This window comes from Aulonocara sp. 'chitande type north' Nkhata Bay, linkage group LG18 (genome assembly GCF_057382095.1).
Source record: "Aulonocara sp. 'chitande type north' Nkhata Bay isolate Kocher_YH1m ecotype deep benthic linkage group LG18, A_spYH_male_GT1.1, whole genome shotgun sequence".
NCBI classification, from domain to species: Eukaryota; Metazoa; Chordata; class Actinopteri; order Cichliformes; family Cichlidae; genus Aulonocara; species Aulonocara sp. 'chitande type north' Nkhata Bay.
In genome coordinates, this window is record NC_141361.1 from 22,136,893 (window position 1) to 22,144,450 (window position 7,558).

Sequence of the window (7,558 nt, forward strand, 5' to 3'; positions counted from 1 at the left end):
CATGCAAACTCCAAAACACGTACAAACTCCAAAACACTTGCAAAATCCAAAACACATGCAAACTCCAAAACACATGCAAACCCCAAAACACTTGCCAACTCCAAAACACATGCAAACTCCAAAACACATGCAAACTCCAAAACACATGCAAACCCCAAAACACTTGCCAACTCAAAAACTATGGAACGCCAGGACTGCCATAATGAATTAATTAAATACACCATTAAATAATTAATTAAATGTGTCAATAATTAATTAAAATGTGAAATACATAAATAATTAATTAAATGTGTCAATAATTAATTAATTACATGTGTCATAACTATTTATTTAATTAATTAATTCCAATTTTAATTAATTATTGCCACATTTAATTAATTATTTAATGGTGTATTTAATTAATTCATTATGGCAGTCCTGGCGTTCCATACCCATCTGGTCTGTCCATGTTACACAGATGCTCCCACAGTGCTCCACTACAGGTCACTCCCCCGGATGTGTTACATTCTTCTCTTGGCAATGTTTGCTTTTCCTCTCATAAGTCTATAAATACCAAAATAAGATCTCTCTTTCAGGATGCAATGGTCTCTGTTCCATCAGCCATGTTTTATTGGGCCAATTTTGTAACAGATATTGAATGGAAAAAAGTTTGGACTTTACCACAAAGGTTTTTCTTGACAAACAAAATTAAAGAGATTTCTTTTAAGTTGATTCATAAGTTTTACCCTACCAAACAATATTTGTCCAAATTTATGGCTTAAATAAATGTAAATTGTACCTTCTGTCAAGAGCAACCTGAAACAGTTTCTCATCTGTTTTGGTCATGTAAATTTACGTGTAAATTCTGGAAGGATTTCCAGAATACTGACTTTGTTCTCCCTAATCTTCAACTGTACTATAAGGATGTTATCTTTGGCTATTATAATTTTAAAGACAAGGACAATGATGCTTTCTTTTTTATAAATTTGGTTTTATTTTTGGCAAAATTTCATATACACAAAAGCAAAGTCCTTGGCAGAAAGCCTGAACTTCTTGTATTAAAAATGGAACTTGCACAATATATAAGGACAATCTCCTCATCAAAAAACACTAAGGCTCTCAAGACTGTTAACATCTGTAACCGATTGAAACTGCTAACTTGATTTTGGCTCTTGCAAACTTTTGTTTATTTATGTTCCCCTTAATTTATTTTATTTTTTGTACTCACTTTTGTCTCACTGTCCTTGTCACTCTTTCTGTTCCTCATTGTACTACCACAATGTCATCTTTTATGTGATCCCTGTTTTACTTGACTGTATGTCTATAATGTGATAAATAAAGTTTAAAAAAAAAAAAAAGGCTGCAAACCCCAAATCCGGTCATTGGCACTTCCTGGCTTGTGTAGTTACTAGGTAACAAAAGCTCAACACTGCCCCTAGCGTCCTGGAGCACTTCCGTTGTGTTTTTGAGTTTGCATGTGTTTTTGAGTTTGCATGTGTTTTTGAGTTTGCAAGTGTTTTGGATTTTGCAAGTGTTTTGGATTTTGCAAGTGTTTTGGAGTTTGCAAGTGTTTTGGAGTTTGCATGTGTTTTTGAGTTTGCATGTGTTTTTGAGTTTGCAAGTGTTTTGGATTTTGCAAGTGTTTTGGAGTTTGCAAGTGTTTTGGAGTTTGCATGTGTTTTTGAGTTTGCAAGTGTTTTGGATTTTGCAAGTGTTTTGGATTTTGCAAGTGTTTTGGAGTTTGCAAGTGTTTTGGAGTTTGCAAGTGTTTTGGAGTTTGCACGTGCTTTGGAGTTTGTACGTGCTTTGTCTCTAGGGGCCACCGTATATATGGGACCACGAAGTGTTTTTTTTTTTTTTTTTTTTTTTTTTTTAAATACTTTAATTAAATTTATGCACATATTACAATCTCTCGTTGGGAGACAACATTTGTGCAACAACATCTTGAAAAGGTTGAATAAGAAATCAAACAAAAAAAACAAAACAAACAAAAAAAACAAAACAAAAAAAAACAAAAAAAAACACATATATACATATACATAAATATATGAAGGCCATTTTTATGACATATAACAGTTTCCTTTCTGCGAACACTTTAACATACATGTGGCTTACTTAGTACACCAAAAACACAATCATTAAAAGGATAGAGATTGAGTCCCATTGTCGCATATCAAAGCAGCCTCTTTACATGAATCCCTCAGTAATTCTAAAGATGACAAAAAAGATTTTAATTCAATTTTCAATACAGTTAGGGAAGGTCTTTTACTTTTCCATTTGCATTTGTGTATGTGGTATTTGCCCATAATTTGGGACCACGAAGTGTGCATCGGACTTTGTCACTACCCGATCCGTACCGGAAACCCGATCGGTACCCCGCATGCGCGAAAGGTGTCTACTTCCGGTCGAAGCATTTTACGATAGTTACATGTCAGAGTATCTGTTAAGATGTTAAGAATAACAAGTATCTCTTAAAATGTTTCCGATAATGAAACATTTAATATAATGTAGACAAAAACAAAAACAAAAAAAAGATAGTGACAGATCGGAACTCCCGATCCTTACTGCGCATGTGCAAAGTCGGGCCGTACAAATCGGGTCTACCCGATCCGTACCGCGCATGTGCAGGGGTTTTCTTCTTCTTCTATTCGTTTAATGGCAGTTTACTCCCCAGTGTAAGAGTATACCGCCACCTGGTGACTGAGCGAATGAACCCTATTGTAAACTGAATTAGCGTCATTACAAACGTGTGTTGAATTTGATTTAGTGATAGTCGAATGTGTTTATGCTTGTCTGTTTGGAGAGGATTGTTGGAATAGTTATGATGATGTCCGCTATCACTGTCAATTGCCAGTAAACACTTCATCTGGCTGCTGAATCTTCACGTGACATATTACAAAGTCTGTATTATTAACTCTGTCATTAGGCACCATTCTTCTTATTTTATGGCGCTGTTGTTCAATCGGGGGACGCTCTCTGTTGAGGAGAAAAGCAAAAATTTGTTGCGGATACAGATTATCCATTGTTTAAATGTCCTGGTAGTCAAAAAGGAGGCAGAGCTGTTGAGAAATGCTAAGAGCTAACTGGGCGCTAACCGTGTCATTCAAATATATTGAATGTCGCAATGTTGGCAAAGAGAGGAAGTGACGTAAGATTTGCGCATGCGGGGTACCGATCGGGTTTCCGGTACGGATCGGGTAGCGACAGACTTGTCAATACCCGATCCGTACCGGAAACCCGAATTTTCAGAAATGTGAAATATTCTGAAACCTCTTTGTCAACATCATCATCCGAAGCCTCTCTCTCTTCCAAAACCAATTGGATGGCCCTCGCAGCAGATAATCTTTTGCCATCTTGATCAGTTGTGATAAAGAACCACACTGGCAAAGTCTTATTTATAGTATTATGCCGCTAATTTGCAGGTGGGACAGGGTATGAGAGAATAAAATTTGGATCCGAGGCCGAGGGCACCCCACCCCCGAAGTGGCCCGAGCGAGCCCCAGGCTCCAGGCCCCGATAAGCAGCCACCAAGGAGTGAGCCGATGTGTACCTGGACGCCCATCCCCGGACACAAAGAACCACCAACGCACCGATGTCTGAGGGCGTCTGCCACTGGCAGGGGAAGTGGTGGGGGGAGATAGGCCTCCATACCTTGGAGGGCCTGAGATGTCCCCAGAGAGGTGGCGTCTGCTCTCATATGCAATTACTTAACACTCACCCAACGTGGAGACAGACATAAAGAGACACTGTACACACAATCACACTCCCCAAGCGTACTCCATACCCCAGGTCTAGGCACCCAGACCCAGGTGGTGTTACCCTTTTCCCTGGGGTGGGGAGAAGCAGACCGCCCCAACTCCGCAGCAGCAGGGAGGCCCCACATTCCAGACCCCAGTCGGACGGCCAACTCCTCCTCCTAGCACCCCCGCTCGAGCAGGCCGCAGAGAACGGGGGTGTGAGAAGACTCCAAACCTCCCTCCACCCGCTCATATGTAGTGTAGTGTTGGTGTATGTGTGTTCTAAGGTGCATTTAAAACCCAGGAGGGCATGGAGCTACCTGCCAGAGAGCAGCAGGTAAGCGCATAGCCCCTCCTGATAGCCCTCAATGTCTACGTGTATTTAAAATTGAGAGGTGGGCAACGGTGCCAGGGGTGAGGTGTACACCCTGATGGTAATTTGGAGTCCGTGTAGCGTGCCCACCCCCAAGATCCTATATGAATGTGAATGTCTAAGTTGTGAGATAAAATTGAGGCACAGGCAGCCAGAAGGGGACAGAGGGGGGGGATGCCTCCCCTGCACCCTGGTGATACCCCAAGGCCCTGCATGTGTGGGTGATTGTGGTGGAGCGGGAAGAGGGAGGCAGCTGGAGGTGGGGAGGGAAGGAAGGGAGGGGCAAGTGACCCCTCCCTGGGGCCAGCTCCCCCACTGACCCCAGTAGGCACCCCCATACTCTGCAACCCGCCAGGGAAAGGGGGCCCAGGCCCATCCGGACCGGGGCCCAGTACAGCAGCACCACCTGGCCCCACAGAGCCCGGGACAGCCCACCCGACCCCACCACACAGAAAAAAGCACCCACCCCGTCATCCAGTCATTTTCCAGACTACACGAGACAATAGACGCCCAGGCTGAGATCTTCCTCCACCTCTCCTGTATCTCCCCCGCCTGCAGAGTGAGTTCCTGAAGAGAGGAGAGCTCCTGCTCCTTCTGCATTTTTAAATAAAACATTTTCTTAGTAATCTATCTGAGACAATAACCAGGGCCAGACCGTTTCTGACACCTCCATCATTTTTATTGTGCAACAACATGATCTGATCTATGATCTGTGCCCCAGTTAATCTCATGCAGTGCTAATTCGAAAACTCTCACATATTTGGACAATCTTCTATAACAAAAACATACAAGTTTTCATTGAAGTAAACACACAGAGCATTTTTCCCCCATGCCCTGAGAGATTGCAGTAATAATCTGGTCCTGTTGAACCACAGCTGCCATCTGCTGAGAGAGCTTTGTATTTGTCCAGCTTATGACCACTGAAGAAGATTTATGGGATCCACCTGCCCGGTTTCTTCTTTGACCTGAGCCTGATGCTGCACTTTTCATCTTGCACATGCCGTCTTCCACCTCAAACACACACTAGTTAACATTTGTCTTTCTGTGGCAATGCTTGGGAAAAAAGCAAAAGGTTGGAGGTGGCGTGTCACAGCCACTGCTGGTTAGGGGTGACAGAAATAGTGTGCTTGATAATTCACTATATGCGAGTCTTTTCAGACACCAGGTGCTGTAAAAAAGCATTTGTGTTTTTAGAAAACCCAACATGAACCCCTACCATCTTTAGAGTTCTGTGAAATGTGTGCCTGTTCGGGCCAAGACAAAACTACTTTCCTGATGTTTAAGATGAACAGGTGGTCACCAAGTCTTTACAGTCACAGGGCGCATGCGCACGCGCACGCAGCGACCGGCAGTGAGTGAGAGCTTGGCATCCTAAGTTTGGCATCCTAAGTTTTTAAGTTTTTACCATTTCTTTTCGGTTCTATTGCTGGCATGTGTTTTGGTTGAAAGAAGTGACAGTTTTCTTACAAAGTGACACACGCTCCACAACAGTGAGAACGTCATGGATTCTTTCTTCTTCATTGTGGTTGGATTTCTACTGTGCTGGCTTGTTTCCAATGAGGTGGGTGAGGCCGTGAGTCAGCTGAGGATTGTTTACTGTTACAACTTAACTTACCGTATGATGGTAAGGACCTCACCTCATGTATGTATGAAATCTCAAGGAGGGGGAGTATGCTTGTATGTGAACAAACGTTACTGTAGCGCTGTGACTGTTAGAGAGTGTATTTGTACACCAGATGTTGAACTTTTATCCGTGTCACTGCGCCCTTTTTATCTCCCTCGTGAGTTTCCACAACTTTTTATTACCGTAGTTTACATTCACCCGAAGGCTCACCCCGCCTCCACTTGCAGCATCATTTCAGACGTAGTGCAGAAGCTGCAGGCGCTTTCTCCTGATGCACCAAACTTTATAATGGGGGACTTTAACCATGTCTCCCTTAAATCAACTTTGGGCAATCTGTATCAATATGTATCCTATCCTACCAGACGGGATAAAATGTTGGACCTTTGTTACGGATCGGTGAAGAATGCTTATAAATCCCTCCCGCTTCCTCCTCTGGGATCTTCTGACCATAAGTGTGTGCATCTTCTGCCCATCTATAAAACTGTCTTAAAACGAGAGAAGACAAAGACTAAGGATTTTGACATATGGTCAGAAGAATCTGTGCTTACCTTGCAGGAATGTTTTAAGTGTACAGATTGGGAAGTTTTTATTCAGTCTTGTGGAGAAGATCTCGACGCTTTGGTGGATGTTACTAGCTCTTATGCAGTATTTTGTAAAGACATGATTATACCCCGTAAGTCTACGCTAACAATAAGCCATGGGTCACTAAAAGCGTCAAATCCTGTTTAAGGAAAAAGAGACAGGCCTTTAAAGAGGGGGCTGTTGCCGATTTTCAGACAGCCACCAAGGAAATGAAAATCGAGATCTTGAAAGCAAAACAGAGCTACAAAAACCTTCTTGAAAGCAAATTTGCTGCAAAAAATTTTGGGTCTGCCTGGACTTGTATGAAAACCATAGCAGGGTTTCAAAATCCCCAGAGCAGTAGTCAGGTCATTTTAGATGGTTTTAATTAAGACAGAGATTTTGCAAATGCTTTAAACATGTTTTATGCTCGTTTTAGTTCTTCTGATTTTAGCGAGGATATTTTGGAACTGAAACAGAAACTGAGAGATACTCAGCACTTTATCATTGAACTCAGCGATGTTAAAAAGGCCTTTCATACAGTCAATGTGAACAAGAGCCAGGGTCCTGATAATATTAGTGGCCGCCTAATTAAATCTTGTGCTGATGAACTCAGTCCTATATTTCAGGTTATTTTTAACAAATCCTTGCAAACACAACATGTGCCCTCTCTTTGGAAAGAAGCAGTCGTGGTTCCTGTCCCTAAATCTAGTCGTCCAAAAATTCTAAACGACTTCAGGTCTGTTGCCCTCACTTCAGTTGTAATGAAAGTCTTTGAAAAAATCATCAGAAATGTGATTATGAAAGAGACTGAACATCAGCTGGATCCAATGCAGTTTGCATACAGGCCCAACAGAGGAGTGGAGGACGCACTTTTGACTTTACTAAATCTAATTCTTAAACATGTAGAGAGTAAAGGGACTTTTGCAAGACTTCTTTTCATTGATTTTTCTTTGGATTTTAATACAATACAGCCCCATATTTTAATTAAAAGACTTTTAGAACAGTTTGAAATCAGGAAAAACCTGGTGGGCTGGATTTTAGATTTTTTTAACTGACAGGTCACAAAGAGTGAGAATAAATGGGGTTCTGTCTGACCCAGTGTTCTCCTCCACAGGTTCTCCTCAAGGGTGCGCCCTATCGCCCTTATTATTCACTCTCTATACAAATATGTGTCAGGGCAGACATGAAAACAGGGTCATTATTAAATATGCAGATGACTCTGTTATTGTCAGCTTACTGAAAGAGGGTGAAATTAACCACGGTCCAGTCATTGATGACTTT